The sequence below is a fragment of the Brachyhypopomus gauderio genome, unplaced genomic scaffold (genome assembly GCF_052324685.1).
Source record: "Brachyhypopomus gauderio isolate BG-103 unplaced genomic scaffold, BGAUD_0.2 sc103, whole genome shotgun sequence".
Lineage (NCBI taxonomy): Eukaryota > Metazoa > Chordata > Actinopteri > Gymnotiformes > Hypopomidae > Brachyhypopomus > Brachyhypopomus gauderio.
The window spans coordinates 94417-115000 of NW_027506924.1; the positions used below are offsets into that span (position 1 = coordinate 94417).

The 20584-nt window shown below is 48.1% G+C and overlaps 1 protein-coding gene across 26 annotated transcripts in view; it reads left to right on the forward strand.

The window, feature by feature from the left end:
• Positions 1-20584, forward strand: part of ptprda (protein tyrosine phosphatase receptor type Da) — a 256218-nt gene that overhangs the window by 92019 nt on the left and 143615 nt on the right. The window contains exon 5 of one of the 26 annotated variants that reach the window (XM_076993052.1): positions 10830-10865. The exons of 23 other annotated variants lie outside the window; for them this stretch is intronic. The gene's annotated coding sequence lies outside the window, so the exon portion shown is untranslated. Of the gene's footprint in view, positions 1-6167; positions 6554-6741; positions 7018-10829; positions 10866-20584 lie in introns of those variants that run through there. 2 more of the 26 variants (XM_076993054.1, XM_076993055.1) reach the window with 2 other exon arrangements.

The following is a 20584-nucleotide window of genomic DNA, read 5'->3' on the forward strand; positions in this document are numbered from 1 at the left end:
TCACTGAGTCTCACAAACATTCACTCTGGGATCTCATTGATTCTCACACACATTCTCTATCTCCACACTCCCATCTAGACTGTCCAATAAGTAACCTGCTGACCAGATCTGTTTACCAGCAAGGGGCTAGTCCTGCTTTTGTGTAGTCCTGAAATTGTGTGTGTGTGTGTGTGTGTGTGTGTGTGTGTGTGTGTGTGTGTGTGTGTGTGTGTGTGTGTGTGTGGGATCTGCAGACACATCAGCTTGTCTCCTTTGAGTTGAGATCTGGTGTAGAAGCTGTTTCAGTGTTGAGACTGGCATAGCAGAAGTGATGTAGACTCTGGACATGAATCAACACGCACTCGTGCTCACCAGTTCTAATCCTGTTCTCATTCCATGTTTGTGGACATATCGTTGAGTGCTTGTGTAAATACACATCTATTGTGCAACATGGACGTGTGTGTGTGTGTGTGTGTGTGTGTGTGTGTGTGTGTGTTTGGAAGGTCCTTCATTCTTACGTAGACTGACCAAAGTCACCTGACCAGAGTCTGCTTCTCAATTTAATCATTGTGAACTCGAGTCCGTAATTTCAGTGTTACACACATGAGCTCAACTCTGGCTTTTGTATTAACAAATATAGTTTTTATTTCCATCGATACAGAACCACATAAATTAATATCAAACAGTACAGTCACTTGTTGACTGAGTGATGGATTGATTGAATTTATTTGATGCATAGACACAATACCGACTGGCCAGCATAAAGAGACAGTTCCTGTCTTCATGGGTTGTAAAGATAGACCTGCACAGACGATCAGGAGAGACATGGTTTGGATGTGAGAAGGTGAAAGGCCTGTAATGTGTGGTGCATCATGTGCGAGGGGAGTCTCTCCTAGTCTGAGGGTGAAGACTCTCCGTCTTCGCCTGTTTACAGTTTAGGACGAAGATGGATGATGGGCAGAGACAGACATGGCCGTCTAAGCCAAAACAAATGATGAAGAGGGGGGAAAGTTATAAGTTATACATATGGACTCTCTTCTCCATCACTCCTTTTCTTACCCTCTCTCTCTTTCCTCTCTCTCACTCTCTGCTCTTCTCCCCACACCCCTCTTCCTCCCCCTCCCTCTCTCTCTCTCTCTCCCCCTCCCTCTCTCTCTCTCTCTCTCCCTCTCTCCCTCTCTCTCTCTCTCTGTGTTTGCACGTTGCACCAGATCAGTCTTTCATGAACAGTGGGGTGTGAAATGGATGGCGTAAGAGACACAATGCCACTGATCAATCCACCATGGAGGAGGGAACTCTGGGTAAACGCGTGTGTGACAGGGTGAAGGGGAGGGAGAAGCGTGTCCAAAAGAGCATGGAGCATGAGGGAGCGCACGTGTGTGTGTGTGTGTGTGTGTGTGTGTGTGTGTGTGTGTGTGTGTGTGTGTGTGTCTGTGTGTGTGTGTGGGTGTGTGTGTGAGGGGAGAGGTTCATTGTCACGCTCTAAAATTGCCTCAAACTCTCTTTGACTGTCCTTTTTGCTCTGAAGATAAACAGTCTTAAAGTGGAAGACACAACAGAAGAGTTTGGATCTGTGCACAATGGCAAAGGCCCTCTAACCCTACACACACACACACACACACACACACACACACACACACCTCCTTTATGTGTTACCTCTGTAGTGCTCCCCATCTTGTGTGCACACACACTTCATCCCAAACTCACAAGTGTTATATTAAACACCCTATTGCAAAGCAAAAAATGGAATTGCTGAGGTGTGTGTGTGTGTGTGTGTGTGTGTGTGTGTGTGTGTGTGTGTGTGTGTGTGTGTGTGTGTGTGTGTGTGTGTGTGTGTGTGTGTGGTTTATTATACGCCATGTTATTACTCCATTTTGGTTTAGTTTTCATGGTAGCTTTCATTACAGAGCAGTTTCTGAGCTGCCTGTAGTTCAGTTAAGCCGATGTCTTTGCTGGTATTGCATAGTTGTTGTTTCTTGCCAATTCCATGGTTCCCTAGTCACCCCCACACATTCACACACACACACACACACACACACACACACACCCTGTTCATGCATGTTTGTTGCTGGCTCTCTAGGATCCGGGAGGGGCGGGGCTGACCCCCGTCTCCACCCCGCCTCTCCCAGCGTGTCACTTCCCTTCTCCCTGCCAAATTGGCGAGGGCTTCCTGTTCCTGTGAGGCACTCCTCATCTCTGTGGCGACAGATGCTGTCACCACGGCAACTGTCCATCAAAGTGTGGACAGGAGTGTATATGTGTACTGAGAAGCTCATCATTGTAGGATTTCTTGCTTACATGTTGTACCATCGAATCTGAATGCATAATTGTCAACATTACATCAGTATAGTCCAAAGTCTAATCGGTATGTGCTATATGGCTCTGTTTAATATTGATTGGTACAAATTATAATGTTAATCCTTAATCTGCTGTTTAAAGATGCTGGGTTCCTAACGCACTCATCCGTCATCACCGTGGCTACACTCTGGAAAAGTCAACGCAGCCCTGCTTTCAGGGGGTGTGGCTTCATACTCTAGTTCGGCCCCACATGCTGTTATGCAGGCATTGCATGCAGTAAACTGGCCACGCCCACAAACTGGGTAAAATGTTGGTTGAAGAGGGAGGAGCTATTTAAATAAAATTTATCAAGAGTTTGTTCAGTATTAGCATTGGGCTAAAATCAAATGGCATAATGGTATATTTTACCAGTCTGAGACGCTGATACCAAATATGGTAAAACTCTTGGCCTAGGACAGACACACTCTTTGTATCAGTGGGTTAGGTCCATTAGGGGGGGACACGTAAGACAAATAATAATATAAGTCAAGCTGGAGATTATTTCCAGGCAGGAGTAGACGCATGAACCCTGTCAGAGACATCGCTCCTCTCTACCAAAACATTCACACCACAAAGTGCTTGAATATCACAGACGTGAAGACTATTACGTTCTTTTCTCATAAATCTGTGCCGCATAAACGCTGAAGTTCTACCCCCTGAACAGGAGGTGGCGCCTCTGTTCTCATGTGCACAGCCAGGCCCCATTCCCACTGCCCCGGTGAACAGGTACTGACCCGTATTGTGAAATCAGACATTTGATACAGCACATCAGGGTTGGACCGGCTGTTTTCTGTTAACCTAACAGGTTCCTGTTAGAGGAATTGGGGAGGTGTGTGTGCGTGAGGGTGAGGGTGTGTATGTGTTGTGTAGTAGGTGGGGTGGGTGTGTGTATGTGTGTGAGGTGGCTTGGCAGATATTGGAGCATACGTGTGTGTGTGTGGCAGGTGTGTGTGAATTGTGTGGTGTGTGTGTGTGTGTGAGATGGCTTGGCTGATACTGAAGCATGCGTGTGTGTGTGTGTGTGTGTGTGTGTGTGTGTGTGTGTGTGTGTGTGTGTGTGTGTGTGTGTGTGTGTGTGTGTATGAATTGTGAGATGCTCCTCTGAGTGAAGCACTATGGGAGATTCATGTGTTCTCTTACCCCATACAGCAGGGCTACAATGTTCTCTTACCCCATACAGCAGGGTTACCGTGTACTCTTACCCCATACAGCAGGGCTACAATGTTCTCTTACCCCATACAGCAGGGTTACCGTGTTCTCTTACCCCATACAGCAGGGTTACCGTGTTCTCTTACCCCCATCAGCGAGGCTGCAGCGTTCTCTTACCCCATATGGCAGTGTTACCTCATTCTCTCACTTTGTTCTCCACACGCATAGACAAACCAACAGGCCACGGTTCTCCGAGCACACCAGAGCGCGTCTCACCCACACAAACACGGAGAGAGCCAGGCGAGTTCAGGGGGGTCACGAGGACCTTAGTCACACGTCTGTGGGCACATGTGTTTGTGTACTAAGGATGCAAGAAGAGATATGGGGAGGGAGGGAGAGAGAGGAGCAGAAAGAGAATGGAGAGAGAGACATAATCAGGGAGGGAGGGGGGGAGAGAGAGAGAGAGAGAGAGAGAGAGAGAGAGAGAGAGAGAGAGATGAAAGCAAAAGACCCTTGGTAACCCAGCACATACTCAGGTTAATGTTGCCTGTCAGATCAGCAGATGTTCCCTGATTTTAATCTTATGACCTTTAATCCTCAGTGTGATTGACACTGAATGTCCTATAAACAAACAGTCACTGCTGAAACACTCTTACAGCCAGCATTAAATCACATTTACTGTGACTATGGCAACAACAAAAACATTAACACAACACGCCTGCGTCAACTAGCGAGAAACACTAACTCCTGCAAAATAGGTAGATGTAACCTGTTCATCAAACTGCCTCCAGCCTGTAGCCCCGCCCACCCTCCTCTGCTGCCCCGCCCCCTCCTGCCTATTTTGTGATGAGGAACAAGGTCCCGAACAACAACGCCATGTGGCTTTGGGTGTCAGGACGATTTTCAACGCTCCTCTAGCCATTACACGAGCTCCAACTTCAACCGTTTCTCTCCCTCCCAACACACACACACACACACACACACACACACACACACAAAGACAACTGCCCCCTCCGGGCCTCATAATGGTTGACCATCCACTGACAGTGGCTCCGCTGATAAACGGCCCTGCCTGTGTGCAAAAACGAATCACTCCAGCTTCGGCCCTGTGATTGAACCACCCAGTCAAACTGCACCTCATTATGGAGGCTATTAGTCTAGGCAGAGAGAAGAGGCCCAGAGAACACACATCACTGCGGAGGACACCGGGACCGCAGATGCGGACCAGGGGACAGAGTGCTGTTTCAGGAGCTCGTCCGCCATGAGTGGTTTAATCCTGTCTGGAAAATAAACACATCAGGACCTAATGCCTGTTAAACTGCACTGTGATAAAGTGAAGGATGTAGGGTTCTCTGTTCTGGTGTGAGTTTGCACGGGCAGCTGTCCTTGGACCAGACAGAACACACCAAACGCCCGCCTGGCACCAGGGGGCCTCTGTGGTGGTGTTGGCCAGTCAGTATTAGAGTGGGCCACCAATCACGTCAAGGCAGGGCTAAGCACAGAATATCATATATATATATATATATATATATATATATATATATATATATATATATATATATATATATATATGATATATATGAGATGATTGTTGTCTGTTCGGGTTTATTGATTTTTTTTTTATTGTCTGTGTATTCAAACTCAGCTACTATTCAACCGGTCTGTTTCCGTTGTTGCTTCCATTATTTTAATCATTGTTGATATGAAGTATCAATACAGAATGGCATGAAGAAGCACTCCATTGAATAATAGCAAATTTAGCCTTGTGTGACAGTCAAAACTTTTTCTCCTTCACATGAAGATATTGAGACAGGAACCGAGATTATGTAATCAGAGCGCGTTCATTTTGACATAAAACAAGGTATAACTCGTGCCAAACGCATGATTCCGTGTCAAAGTTTGCAGCTCGTTTGTAACGGTCTAGTTCACGTTACGACAGTCATTATAACAACAGGTACCGCAACCAATCTATGGGAATATGTGGCACTTCCGTAGACGGGGACGGCCTGGACGTGTTCGACATACAGGGTCTAATCAGGCACACGTGTGGAGGTCGGGTGTGGGCTCTGCGCGAGGAGGTGCGCACACATCCACTGCGCATCAGGTGGGTCTGGGACCGGTGCCATTAAGAGAGAGTGTAGCACAGCGCACAGTGCCCGCAGGCTGCTGCTCGTGAGCTGGGAGTCACAAACTCTATTAAACGGCACTCCGGGAGCGCGCGCACACACACGGCGCGAGAAAACAAGCGCGTGAAGTGTTTATTTGACGTGACAAAATCGCTCTTAGTATTTGTGATCCACTCTATTTTAGACGGTCTTAGTTTATGCACGTGTGTATTTATTCTGAGCTCAATCGCACATATACAGCCGCTGTGATTCAGCCACATATTTGTCACGGTTACGCTTTAATTAGAGAATTTTAATTAACGAAATCCGTTGTGATCTTGAGAAATAAAACGAATCGTTTGGATATCCCGAAGAAAACGCGTTAAATGTCATAAAGTGTATCCTTCAGTGTAGTAATACCCCTTTAAGTTTTTTTTCCCTCTTGCCCTCCCGCTCACATCTGTTCATTTTCTCTATCTTCCCCCTCTCATTTTTTCCCTTCATTCCGTGTGGCGAGGTCTGACATTCCTTCACCGGACTAAAAAAGAGAAAGTTGATCCCGGGGAGTGACGTCACCCGCCCGTCCCCACTCCGGTTCCCGGGCGCGAGCGCGCAGTGTGGACCCGAGTCTCGCGGAGAGAGCGCGTGCCTCCGCCGCTCCAGCACGCTGATGAAGACATAACGCGCTTGCCAAAAGGGACATACCAGATGTTTTCTGCGCTCGCCGGTCAGCTCTGCTCGCGTGCTCCTGTGTCTGTAATTTTGTGCGTGAGAACAGTTTATCTCAAAGATAATTAATTAAACACACACACACACACACACACACAAACTCACGGGAAGGAGAGACGTGGTGAGAGCGCGAGCGCGGACAGACGCACTGGATATACTCCGGTCCTTCTGCAGTTTCTGTGGATGTAACAGCGAATAGTTCCTAAACCGGACACACCGAGTTTACACACTTCCAACCGAAAAATGATGTTAAGGTAAGCGTCGGGCTTTTGTCAAGTTTGTTTACGTTTGGACTAACGTTGTTTTACAAAGCAAGAAGGAATCTCGGTGCTGGCGAACCGAGCCCATAGATTCGCAACGTTTTTCACGTGAGAGCGTCCAGTGTTTTCACCTATTAGTCCCAACCAGCAGCGACACTGAAGTTACTGGACGTGGTGTTACCGTGGCGCAGTCCGTTAATGTGATCCTTGGTCTTCACTCTTTAACGGGTGCAGTGAACATCTCGGTGTAGTTTTGTGGGGGATTAAAGGACCCGATGTCTCGTCTGTGGACCGCTTTCGGGGACTTTGCGGTGTATATTTTGCGATGCACGTTGTTGTGTAAGTGCAGAAGACTCGCGTTTATTCGCCTGTGCTGCATGCATTCAGTATCTCCAACCCGCGCCGTGCAGTCCAGCGTGGCGCTTCACAGACGCCGTTAACACATCGACACCTCGGAGGTAAAGTGACAAATGTGTTGGTCTTCCTCCGTACCCCGACTGGCTTCACCGTTTATACAGCTGTCGTTATTGGGGGAAATATATGATCCATGTTTGGTAGCGAGCTGCACTGACTCGCCATGAGATTATGCAGAAACAGCAGCACGCGCTGCCAGGTTCACAGTATCCGATGGGATGTTGTTTGAACAGTAACCTGCGATACATCTGCGTCGTGCAGCCTGCAGCCTTGTAGTTACAGTACCATGGGAAAGTGTCCTTGTCAATGTTATGAATTAATGTTTAGGAGTTTTGTTTGTTTGTGTTTGTTTGTTTTATGAAGGGTATATGAAATAGACTACAGTGCTGGATGCAGTTCTGACTGGTTTGCGGGTTTGCTTTGACTTCAGATATTAACGCTTCTCTTTTTCAAGAATAATTTTGTTTCGTCTTTTAGTCTTTTATTGCAGAAAGTGGATCTGTCGGATTTACACGGTTGAGAGTTCATTTAGGCTTTGCTTCGTTTAATTAATTTGTTGTGGCATATCCCGGCTGACACGTAATGCAAAATTCCCTTGCCCTTGACAGGGTTCTGAAATCCTTGGAATTCCTGGGAATTTTGGAATATCGGACTGGAGAAAACATCTGCTCATATTTGCTACCACCTAAAGATTGTGGTTTTCATTTACGCTTTTTCAGAACTTCTCTCTCATAATTTTATTATTATTTTTAATTATTATTACTGAAGTTTTATTTGATAGTTAGTTGATTTTCGGATCACCTATCCAGAGAGCCCTGTTCGGTTCGCTGCTTTCCCAAAGCACAGCGGGGGCTGTTCGGTACACGCGCGCGCACCTGCGCTATCTGCACGCGCGCAGCCGCTAGGGGCTCGCGCACCTCCCGAAAGCCCCGCGAGACTGACGGGCTCTAACGGGCTCCAGGCGTGCGACCATGCCCGCACTCCGAACCGCTGCCCATTCCCGAGCCCTTCAACGTTTAACGGTTCGATTTCGTTGTTTCAGCAGAGTTTTCCGCGCCGTGCTCTTCAAGTTTACGCGATGTAAATGATGCATAACCTCATGTATAGCGTAGGCATTAAAAACGAAGCATATCTGTTAAAACCACAATGACCACGGTTCGATAGGTTCTTATTCAGACGTAGGTTCAAAGTCTTTTGAATGACTGAGAATCCATTATCGCCTCGTACTGTTCACCGACAGGGAGCTGAAGGCAGGGGTATATTTATGTTTGGTGCACGGGCGCTTGGCGTTTATGATATGGTAGCCGTATGTTTTCCTCGCAGGGGTTTGGCGCTGAGTGCGTGAATCAGTGAGGGTGACTTGTTCTCTGTGTGAGGTGAAGAGGTAGGAGTTAGAGCTCTCTCTCTCTCTCTCTCTCTCTCTCTGTGTGTCCCTCCGTCTCTCCCTCTCTGTCTCACTTTGTCCAACTCTCTCCATTTCTCTCCCTTGCTCTCCTTTACTATTGAGGAGTAGTATTAACGTGCACTGTACAGTTAAGGGGTGATAGAGAACTGTAAAAAATGGAACGTGAGTGCTTCAGAAGGGTGTGTGTGTGTGTGAGCGCACGCCTCAGCACAGTGCACTGTTCACTAGTTTGCATTCTCTGAGAACTTCAAGTTCACTGGCCCCATCTCTCACATGTCCTCTGTGTGTGTGTGTGTGTGTGTGTGTGTGTGTGTGTGTGTGTGTGTGTGTGTGTGTGTTTTTACACAATGTTGGTCTCGAACAATCAGCAGTCAGCCCAGCAATCTGACATCCCACAATTAATGCTGTGGAAACGCCTTCGATTTCCAATTTTGCCGCAGCAAACTCTGCGAAAAAAAACACCTTGACGAGGGAGTTAGAAGTGAAAGCACCGTGATCCTGTTTGTCTGTTCAGAGATCAGCATTCGTGTCCGAAAGTGCTGTGTTTATGCGCTTTCTCTGTTCAGAGATCAGCATTTGTGTCAGATTTAGTAGTTAGACTTTATGGAAGGCAAACGCTATCAGGCCAAGTAGGTCCTCACTTTCCTTTGTGTGTGTCAGTGTGGACATTTTCTCTGCTATTACACATGTTATTACACACATGACACAAGGGCTTGGTGGCTACCTGGAAACATGTTTGACAGTACAGGAAACAAGAAGAAAAACACGCAAAGTGGGCATGCTAAACCAGCACTAATACTTCACTGTGATAACGATCCACTGTAGTCGTGTGTGTATGTATATATATATATAATTACACCCCCTTGTTGGGGAGGTGGTGATTGGTCATTCCTGAGTAACATCATTAGTGCTGTTTTGTTTCAAAATGAATGACGTTATACTTTGTCTCCCCTGTCAGCTGATGTTGCTCTATCAGTAGACCACACCCCCTGCCCCCGCCCCCAACCCCACCCACCTTTCAGTTTAGTTCAGTTCAGCTTTGCATAGCTGCATCAGCTCAGGATATATTTTGTTATTTAGTTCGGTGTTGGTGCTTTTTAGCAACAGATTTCACAAAGCATTTTACACGTGTCAAAGCGTAGGGATTGGGCGTTTGCACTGTGGATATCGCAAACGGTGGTCATATATCAAATCATTATTTATGTTGTGCATATGTTGATTCCAGTATTAAGCATCATAGTTGCAAAATAGTTTTTTTTTCTTTCTCCAAACACACACACACACACACACACACACACACAGTCATGCACATATTTTTTCTCATCCCCCAGACTGCTAGTCCAAATTGAGAGCAAAGACCTTAAATCTTTCTCTTAGAAGCGAACAATGACTCCTCCTGCCAGAGACCTCATGTTGCGACACCTCCGATCTCGGGAAAGTCAGGCTGACGCGCTAAAGGCCGGCAGGTCCCTGTGGGTGCCAGTGGGAGAGGAGAGAAAGGAATGAAGAGTTAGGGAACGTCCATAAAGTGCTAGAATATTTGTGAAATATGGCCGGTTGTGGAATGTCTTTTTTTACGTGAATAGAACAAAAGATCAGTAGTTACACAGCAAGAAGCAAAAAGGGGGAGAAACGGAGAGAGAAGGAGGGATGGAGAGGGGAGAGAGAGGGATGGAGACGGTCACTTTAAACCGTCTTTGTTGCATCATTACAGCTATGAGTACCAGAGAGGAAGAACTCATCCAAAAGATCTGAGAACAATCACATCTCTCCCTCGTCTGCCTTCTAATGTCTCTCTATAAGTCTGCTCCAGGCTGTTCTAGGATCAGATCATCCTGGCTAAGCATTGTTACTATTATATGAGAAACAGTTCTCAGAGCAGTGTTGGAGTTTGACTTCTACAGGAAGTTCCGACAGTTCTATAGAGGTCATGTTGATTACAGCTGCAACAGAGGAGAGGGAGGGAGGGAGAGAGGGAGAGAGAGAGAGAGGGAAAGAGAGAGAGGGAGGGAGAGAGAGAGAGGGAGGGAGGGGGGAGAGAGAAAGAGAGGGAGGAAGGGAGGGAGAGAGAGAGAGAGGGAAAGAGAGAGAGAGAGGGAAAGAGAGAGAGGGAGGGAGAGAGAGAGAGGGAGGGAGGGGGAGAGAGAAAGAGAGGGAGGAAGGGAGGGAGAGAGAGAGAGAGGGAAAGAGAGAGGGAGGGAGGCAGTGAGAAGGAGGGAGGGAGGGAGAGTGTTACAGTTCATAAAAATCCTTTTTTGTTGGGGTCTATGTGTAAAAGGAGAAAGCAGTATGATTCTTAGCAGCCGCAGAATGGAGCAGGCTAATATTGACTTCTGCTCTCTCTCTCTCTCTCTCTCTCTCTCTCTCTCTCTCTCTCTCTCTCTCTCTCTCTCTCTCTCTCTCTCATATGCTGCTGTGCTGCTGTTGTTTCTTCCGTTACCGTGACTGCAGTTACCTGCCTCTCTGTCCAGGGTTCAGCTGTGCCATGTGAGTTTAGCAATGATGGATTTCTCGAACCCGTTGCTATGGCCTGTTGCTATAGCCTGTTGATATGGCTTGTTTTCATATTGATTATCAGGCTGTTGCTGCTCTTACTGACGTGACTATATGCATTTTATAAAAATAAACCTTCACTCACGCACTGTGTCTTCTTTCCTCTGGGCCCTGTTGGCATGGCGCTCACCCCGCCGACACTCACTCCACCCCCACCCCCCAAGAGACTCACTCCGCCCATCTCTGACACTCTCCATCCTCCTCTGAGGCTCACTTCGCCCCCTTCTGCCCAACTCTGACTCCGCCCTCATCTGCCCATCTCTGACTCTCACCCCACCCCCTGTGTGACTCTCACCCCGCCCCCTCTGACACTCACTCCCGCCCCCTCTGACACTCACCCCGCCCCCTGTGTGACTCTCACCTCGCCCCCTCTGTGACTCTCACCCCGCCCCCCTCTGTGACTCTCACCCCGCCCCCTCTGTGACTCTCACCCCGCCCCCTCTGTGACTCTCACTCCGCCCCCTCTGTGACTCACCCCGCCCCTCTCTAATGCTCACCTCCGCCCCTCTCTGTGGCAACTTATCTGCATTTTGTCTCTCTCTTATTTTGCGGTGAAGTATGCAGTATTTTAGAAGAGGCCTCTCTCTGTCTCTCCCTCCCTCCCTCCCTCCCTCTGTCTCCTTCTCTCTTTCTCTCTTCCTTTCTTTCTCTCTCGGAGCGGGTGCCGTGGCAGCTGTTGGAATCACGGGTGTCCGATTTCAGCCGATGTGAACAGTGCCAAGCAGGGGCAAACATTTGTGGATGGAAAGAGGAATGAAAGGACAGTGAGAGGAATGAAATGATGGATTGAATAATGAAAGGATAGAGAGAGGAATGAAATGATGGATTGAGGAATGAAAGGATGGGTAGATAAATGGGTGGAGGTTTGGGATGAGGGTGGAATGATTGATATGATGGGAAGAAGTCGTGAGATCTGAATTGACAATAAGGAGACGGGAGCGAGAAACAGGAAGAGAACTGCAACACATGAATGGACTGAAAATGAGACATATTCCATTAAAACAGTGAGAGGAATCGTCTGCATATGGTCCATTTAGGAGACAGGGAGAGACGGAAGAAAGACAGAATGAATGAAGGAACGTTGGGAATAAAGAAGCAGAGGGGTGATTTATCGGAGAGATGGTTTGGTACATTTGAAGGCCACAGAGGTGTAGCCAGTGTGGAGAGCCTGTGTGTGACCCGAGACCAGCAGCTCCACTAAACACTCGCCAAGGAACAGAGTACACACACACACACACACACACAACACACACACACACACACACACACACACACACACACACACACACACACACACACACACACACACACACACACAGTGGCAGGCACACGGATTTCATGCCCTTCTTTGGGTCTACAGTTTTCTAATAATGCATAACTAGCTCCACATTTTTTAGATTCTAAGTGCAAACACACACACACACACACACACACACACACACACACACACACACACACACACACACACACACACACACACACACACTTGTGCAAAAGTACACAAGCAAAGCAACAAGCCTACAACTCATGCACTGGCTTCAGACACCCCGGCAATTAGTGGTTGTTCTTAGGAAAAATCGGTGTGGAGTTGGAGTGTGTGGAGTGTGTGTTGGGGAGACAGACGTGCTGCAGCACACACTACAATCCCCTGCTCAATTCTTGTTTCACATTAAGCTTTTGGCATTTGGAAGACAGGCTGTTTTGTAACCTGTGTGGCTACTGATAAGTTATCAGTCTGAACATATGCACGCATGCACACACACGCACACACTTGCACACACATTTCACTACACCTATTGCCAGCACATTGGTTTCTATCAAATCTGAAGCGAGTATAATATCTCTCGCTCACTCAATCTCTCACTCCATGTCTTTGTGTCTCTCTCACTCTTTGTCTCTGTCTCTCTCTCTCTCTCTCTCTCTGTCTCACTCACTCTGCAGAACCATTTGCAAGGCTCATAACTGCATCACTCACTTTATTACACACGTAAATAAGTTCACCCTTCTCCAGCGTATTAATTTTTACAAATTCCATTGCACATTTTAAACGCATTACAGTTTCTCACGTCAGATTTTCTCAATATCTAACTACAGACATTATGCACTGACACACAGTCTTGCGGGGGGGGAACTAAAATCACGTCCCTGGTTTCCCCAGGACAGATAACGGTGTGGCACAGGGAGGCACGGTTTAGGCTACAGTTGGAAAGTGTGAAAGTGTTCCACACTGACGCTCAGAGGATTGCCTAAAGTAAACACTGGAATCCTAAAGTCAGCACACTGAGCATGCTCAGATCCGCCGGGCCGTCCCCGGGGCGGACCGCTATGACTCTCCACAGGTGTAGAAGGGCCGGTGTGGATCTGGCTGTGTGTTGTCTGGGTGTGGGTGCTACGCTGCTGCTTCTCCACACTGGCGGGTGGTGTTGGGCCTGCTGTGATGGTGTGAGCAGGAGAGCTTAGCGCGGACAGTCCTGTACACACGCTGCGAGAGATTGGTCTGTTTGACTTTGGTTGCCGTGGGATCGTTCTCCATGACCGTGGTTGCCGTGAGTCCCGTCCCCGTGACCTTGGCTGACCTTAATGTGTCTTTTCATCGCTCCGTCCCCTCTGGTCCCTCCGTCTCTGTCTTTTAGTCTTTACCGTTGTGTAGACGGAGCGTGTGTGGACTGTGTCTCTATAATGGAAGAAGTCGTTCTCAGCACACACACACACACACACACACACACACACACACACACTTGTAGTGAGGGAAGTGTTTTGCAGGATGCTGAGTGTGGAGTGTATAACATTAAATTCTCTTTAGTGCTGAGAGAGAGAGAGAATTACCTAAACCAGTGGCCAATCTAGCAGTTCATGCCCCTCATAAAGAACATAACGTGGTACAGGGCTATGACTTATTTAACTGACCATGGAGGGTTGAGGCTATCATTCTGTGTGTGTATACACACACACACACACACACACACACACACACACAATCACACACCTCTCGCATGTTTGGTTTTCGTGTGAGCATGTGATTTATGTCAGCATATCTATTTTAAAAAGATATCAGTCTGTCTTAAGGCCAAGATTACCACGTAATCCACTGGGCTTTCCAGCAGAATGCCTCGCCTCTGCCTCACAAAGAACATACACACACACACACACACACACACACACACACACACACACACACACACACACACACACACACACAGGAAGTGTATTGCAGGTGGGTGCTTTCTTTGGCTTGGGGTTGAGGTTGGGGGGCAGGGATACACAAGCGTTGGATGAGGGGGGGGGGTACATGGCATTTTCACCCTCTTGCATCAGTACGTCTGCCGTCAAAGCATCACCCTGTTTATGTTTAGAGACAGCGAGCAAATTCTGTCTCAGATGGGTGGGGTGTGTATTTATGGGGGTTATGAGAATCTCTGCACTCCAAAACATTTGTGAACGTGGTACTGGAACTGTTTGCTCTAGAACCACCCCCCTCCCTCCCAAACCTGATTCTGCTCCTGTCCGACCCCAGTGTCTCAACGTGGATTACAGCCAGATTAGATTAGATTAGAGATTAGAGAGTGGCCCTAGGCTAGCAGCCATGTAATCCTGATTCGATCTCAGGGCTCCCCCATCCAGAGAGGAGAAACGCTCGCTCAGAGAACACGGGAGTGACAGCAGACCAGAGTTTAGCGGGACGGCACAGGCTAGAGTGAGAGAGGAAAGGGGAAAGGAAAAACAGAATGAGAGAGAGAGAGAGAGAGCCTAGAGACACGTTCTAGAATGAGTTGTGTGAAGAATGTTAGACATGTGGCTAGCGGTAGCCACAGGCTAACAGCTGATCGTGTTGCAGCAGTGTTATTTCTAGGACTACAGGTTGCCAGCACTGACATACAGGGGTCTCATTCGGCACGGTACTACAAATAGGTCAGAATACAATTTATGCTCATCACACACACACACACACACACACACACAGCAACAAAGACAAGGTCATAGAGTGTGTTTGGCATTTTCTGTGTGTGGACAAGAGGAGACAGCAGAGAGTGGACTTCGCACAGGGAGAGGGGAGGGGAGAGAGAGAGAGAGAGAGAGAGAGAGAGAGAGAGAGAGAGAGAGAGAGAGAGAAGAGAAGAGAGAGGAGAGAGAGAGAGAGAGAGAGAGAGAGAGTGAGTGAGTGTGGTTGGTTTAGACGCACGGTATCTACTGTGGTACTGACACCATCTCACAGGACTGATCTGAGAACTGCTTATTCTGCTTATTTGTTACCCTTGAAAATATTGCTTGAAGCATGTACTACTGGAATCTATTAGAAATTAGGAATCCCTGCATATGAGGGAGAGGGAGGAATAGAGAGATATTCTCACTCAATCTCTCTCTCTCTTTGTCTCTGTCTCCTTCACTCTTTGTCTAATGTAAATATTGTATTATATTATGCTGTAAAATCAAGATGACTATATATAATGTGTGTATGTTTAATTAAATAATTGGCCAAACAATTTATGGATGATTTTCCTGACCAAAGAGAGCATATTTTGGCTGTGTTCCTAGGATGGCGGTGAATGTTCAGAGTCGTGCACGCGTGTGTGTGTGTGTGTGTGTGTGAGCAGTGTGTGATCCGAGGCTGGTGTGTGTTCCTGTGGTGACATGCAGGGAACAGATGGTTTCGCCTATGGGGACATTCCAGACCCCCTCGGACGTTCCTAGCGGACACTGATCCGGACTCAACACTAAAATGTGTCGTTCTAGAATGACTTCATCTTCCCATTTTATCTCTGTCGCAGGGTGCAAATCAACAGCACAAATTCAAATGAACCGTTTTACCTGAGAAGGTAGCTGTAGCCTCTCACCTGGTCCAGTTTTTACCTGAGAAGGTAGCTGTGGCCTCTCACCTGGTCCAGTTTTTACCTGAGAAGGTAGCTGTAGCCTCTCACCTGGTCCAGTTTTTACCTGAGAAGGTAGCTGTGGCCTCTCACCTGGTCCAGTTTTTACCTGAGAAGGTAGCTGTGGCTTCTCACCTGGTCCAGTTTTTACCTGAGAAGGTAGCTGTGGCCTCTCACCTGGTCCAGTTTTTACCTGAGAAGGTAGCTGTGGCCTCTCACCTGGTCCAGTTCCTCACCATCAGTGGCTTCTCTCTGGATCTCCACTCGGTTCTCCCCTACTGGCTGCAGTTGACCACACGGGTAGATGGAGATGGTCCTGTCCTTCAGGTGCATGAGAGGTGGAGCGAGACGATTGTCTATAGTGTGTTAATACAGACTACACCATGTTTAAACAACCCATATAAGTGCAGTAAGCCCGTAGACACGGCCATGCGAGCATCGCTGTATTATAGTGTGGACACTAAGCAAACCAGTACTAAAATGTATCACTTTGTTTGGTCTGGACCAAGGGAACTGAACTTCAATAGGAAAAGAGGGAAAGGGTAGAGAGGGAAGGTGTGTGTGTGTGTGTGTGTGTGTGTGTGTGTCGTGCGTGTGTGTGTGTGTGTGTGTGTGTGTGTGTGTGTGTGTGAGAGAGAGAAAAGAGAGAGAGAGAGGGATAGAGGGAAAGACAGGGAGATGAGAAGTGGATGAGAGTTGAGAGGAGAAAGACATGGGCATGGATACCCTCAGTCCTGATCATCTCACACACACACACACACACACACACACACACACACACACACACACACACACGCACGCATGCGCACACACACACACACACTTTAGCCAGTGACATTAACATGAGTCATAAAGGGTGTTAAGTGTGGAAGTTTCCATAGTCTCCTCTCCTGTGAGATGGGCTCGTTTCTATAGGTGTCAGTCTGAGTTACTCACTCCGAGTTCAAGAGAGAATGGGGCATGCTGAGAAACCTCCCAAACACTAATGTGAAGCTGGAGGGAGAGAGAGAGGGGAGAGAGAGAGAGAGAGAGAGAGAGTGGAGGGATTTTCTACTCTCTGCTGTATGCTTTAATATTCTGAAGTGATTTTCTCTCCTTCACAGTTGGTCCAGTTTCCTTATAGAACATGGAGGTCACTTTTAGAGAGTAATCACACACACACACACACACACACACACACACACACACACACACACACACACACTCTCCTGCAGGAAGTCCAGGCAGCAGGGCTTGGTGGCAGGTGAAAACATGCTCCGTGCCACGTTTTGGGTCACGTGTGACTTCTCACGTCTGAGCTTCTTCTGCAGTTCTGAGAGCCACGTGAATTTGCTGAATGTTTTCACCAGCGCCACCCTGCTGCCTCTCCGCTGCCTCTCCGCTGCCCCTCCGCTGCCTCTCCGCTGCCCTTCCGCTGCCTCTCCGCTGCCTCTCCGCTGCCCCTCCGCTGCCCCCTCCGCTGCCCCTCCGCTGCCTCTCCGCTGCCCTTCCGCTGCCTCTCCGCTGCCTCTCCGCTGCCTCTCCGCTGCCTCTCCGCTGCCCCTCCGCTGCCTCTCCGCTGCCCCTCCGCTGCCCCTCCGCTGCCTCTCCGCTGCCTCTCCGCTGCCTCTCCGCTGCCTCTCCGCTGCCCCTCCGCTGCCTCTCCGCTGCCCCTCCGCTGCCTCTCCGCTGCCTCTCCGCTGCCTCTCCGCTGCCCCTCCGCTGCCTCTCCGCTGCCCCTCCGCTGCCTCTCCGCTGCCTCTCCGCTGCCCCCTCCGCTGCCCCCTCCGCTGCCTCTCCGCTGCCTCTCCGCTGCCCCTCCGCTGCCTCTCCGCTGCCTCTCTGCTGCCTCTCCGCTGCCTCTCTGCCTGTCGTGTTGTTGATGTTCCAGACATGTTTAATTTATTCTGTACACCCGAGTGATTCCTTATTTCTTTGACAGCAGCACACTCCTGCCAGATTTGTCTCTGTTAGCGAATGGCCATCTTTCTTGTCTCTAATTATGAACTTGGTGCAAACAAGGGGTTTTTATCCCTTCTTGTTTATTGTACGTGTACCCACCGGTCCCACAGAATATGAAATAGCTCTAGAATAAACTCTTCTAGACTTTCAAAGCAGGAAAACAGGAACCTTCTGATTATCCAGAGCCCCTTGATTCGTAGTCACGTAGCACAGAGGCTTCAGTTGTGCTTGTAATCCCGTGCTGGTGTACAGAGGTGTGAGGACAGAGCCAGGATTAGAGAACTCCTCAGAACGCCTTGTTAAAATGTTCGCAAACCTCAGTGGGCTCTTCAGTTGGCGTGACGACTTGTTCGGGGTAACTGGGACATCTTTACAGTGCTCCCCCCATGCGTTATAAGTCCTTTTTTTCGGGAGCATTTGAAAACCAACTGTCAAGATTAAAATGTCGGTGATTGTGGGGGACGTCTCTAGAAGGCTCTGCACCATTCACTCCACTGCTATTGACATGTCAGTTATTTTTTCTATAAGATTCTAAAGCTTCTAATGTTGGGTCTCACTGCCGTTGGACGGGGGGGACCCGGGGTGCTGATGGACACTGGGGGAGGCTGCGTGTGCTTTGCTAAAGTGTCACCTTTCAGCAGACTTTCTGAGGCGTCCTCCGCTACCCGTGAAGTGCCGTGTGAGTGCTGAGAGCTTTTTTCTCCTCGTTCCTATTGAAGCTTTAAAAGACTGTCATGCTAGATTCAACCCAGACTAACATGTCCTTCAACACATATGCCCCAAACTAACCATCTATACTGACAACTGCTACCGTGACTGTAAAAGACATCGGGGCCAACTCTCCCAGCATACACATAACATGCAGAAACACATGAGCGCGCGCGCACACACACACACACACACACACACACACACACACACACACACACACACACACACACACACACACACACACACATTCTCTGCACGTCGTGCCTACTCTCATTTGAAACATTCCCTTCAGTCTAGTGTACTTGTAATTTTGGAAAACAATCAAACAAATCCTTTTGAAACAATTTTTAAATTGCTATGTGTTTATTTACATCTGTTGTATGCACATACTGGCTACTTGATGCAGAACACCTGCTCATGTAATAATACAGTCATCCAATCGTGTGAAAGCAGCACAGTGAACGGACTGTACAGTCTCTGGTCAAAAGCTGTTAATGTCAGAGGAGAACGGCCAATCAGCTCTGAGCTGATAGGAAGGATCTGGTAACTCTTTACAACAATGGTGAGCAGGAAAACATGGACCAGTATAAAACAGTCAACCTCGAGACAGAAAAGCATCGCTAACACAGTCAGTCATGCTACCGTGTCACGCGAGGTCATTTTATTAAGTCGAATCAACTTCTCGCCCCCGAGACTCTAAATGAAACCTCATTGTTGGACTCTCACTGGCCTGACCAGCTCTGTCCTGTCTCAAACCACATCTTCCTTCAGGCACCTTCACACTAATAGGCTGGTTAGGTATACTGTTTGTGTGTGTGTGTGTGTGTGTGTGTGTGTGTGTGTGTGTGTGTGTGTGTGTGTGTGTGTGTGCTCAGTCTCTGGATGAAAGTATGATTCCTGAAGGCCTCCTTATGTAACTTGCCTGAGTAGGAGCGGGTCTTAACTGATAGGCTGTGTGACTGAGCTGGAGGAGTTTTTCTTCTAGAATGTTCTAGATTCCTCTCATGATGTCCTGATGCTTAAGTTTTCTTTTGTGTTATGTTTTTATGAATGCTGACATTCAGCCAGATTTCACTGAAACCCTCATAATAGGACATTGGGTGTGTGTGTGTGTGTGTGTGTGTGTGTGTGTGTATACACATCTCCATAAAGACATGCAAGCTTATTATTTTATAAGGAGACCAACTCTGAGCTCTGCTATCATCTCGTCTCCTCTCCTCGGTCGACATGCGCATGTCAAGTCCTTCTCCCACGTCTCCCAGTGTTTCAGGCGCCTGGACTGGAATATTGAACAGATGGAGATTAGATGTTCTCTAAGGAACTCATCCAGGCTCCGTCCCCATCATTTGGGTTGTGTTTAGAATGGCCTGCTGGGAATTGGAGTTCTTTCCGCAGGTCGGTTTAGCTGTGGGGATGAGGGAGATCCCCAATGCACAGACTCCCACTGTCTTCTGTAAACTGCTTGGCTGTCATAAATGTTTCTAAGAGACGGCTGTGTGAAAGGGACTCTCTCCCTCTCTCTCTCTCTCTCTCTCTCTCTCTCTCTCTCTCTCTCTCTCTCCTGCTGTGCTAGTCCAGAATCTTTATAAAAGCTCATACACCCCTCCTTGGCTGTCATTTGTACAGTGGGATGACGATGAGTGTGATCTTTCTTTTTCACTCTGTCACTCTCTGTGTGTTGGTTCACATGAAGTTAGATGATGTGAATACAGCTTCCAGACATTTTCTGTAATATCTGTTATGCATTTATCAAGAAAATACACCTGGCTCATGCAAAGACTAGCCTGTGAGGTGACGCATCTTGGACGAAATGTCCCTTAAACGCTCTCAAAAGATCTTACATACAGTAGTAGATGAAAAGTAAGATGCAGACAGAGAGAGACAGATTGTGCTTATCTGTGCTCTCGGTTTCTGTGGCCCTGCAGGCCTCCCCAGTGCAAGAGCGGAAACAGAGCCGGAATGGCTAACCGCAGGGCTCTCTCTGGCTCCAGGCCAGGGGGATAACTGCGACACACTCACTCTGAATTGCCCTGGGAGAAAAGCATTAACCTCCGCGCTGCTTGTAGCCTCAGATGTCCGAGGCCCGTGACAGAGGTGTTCCAAAGGCCCGGGAATCTCCTGCGTTGGTGTCAGAGT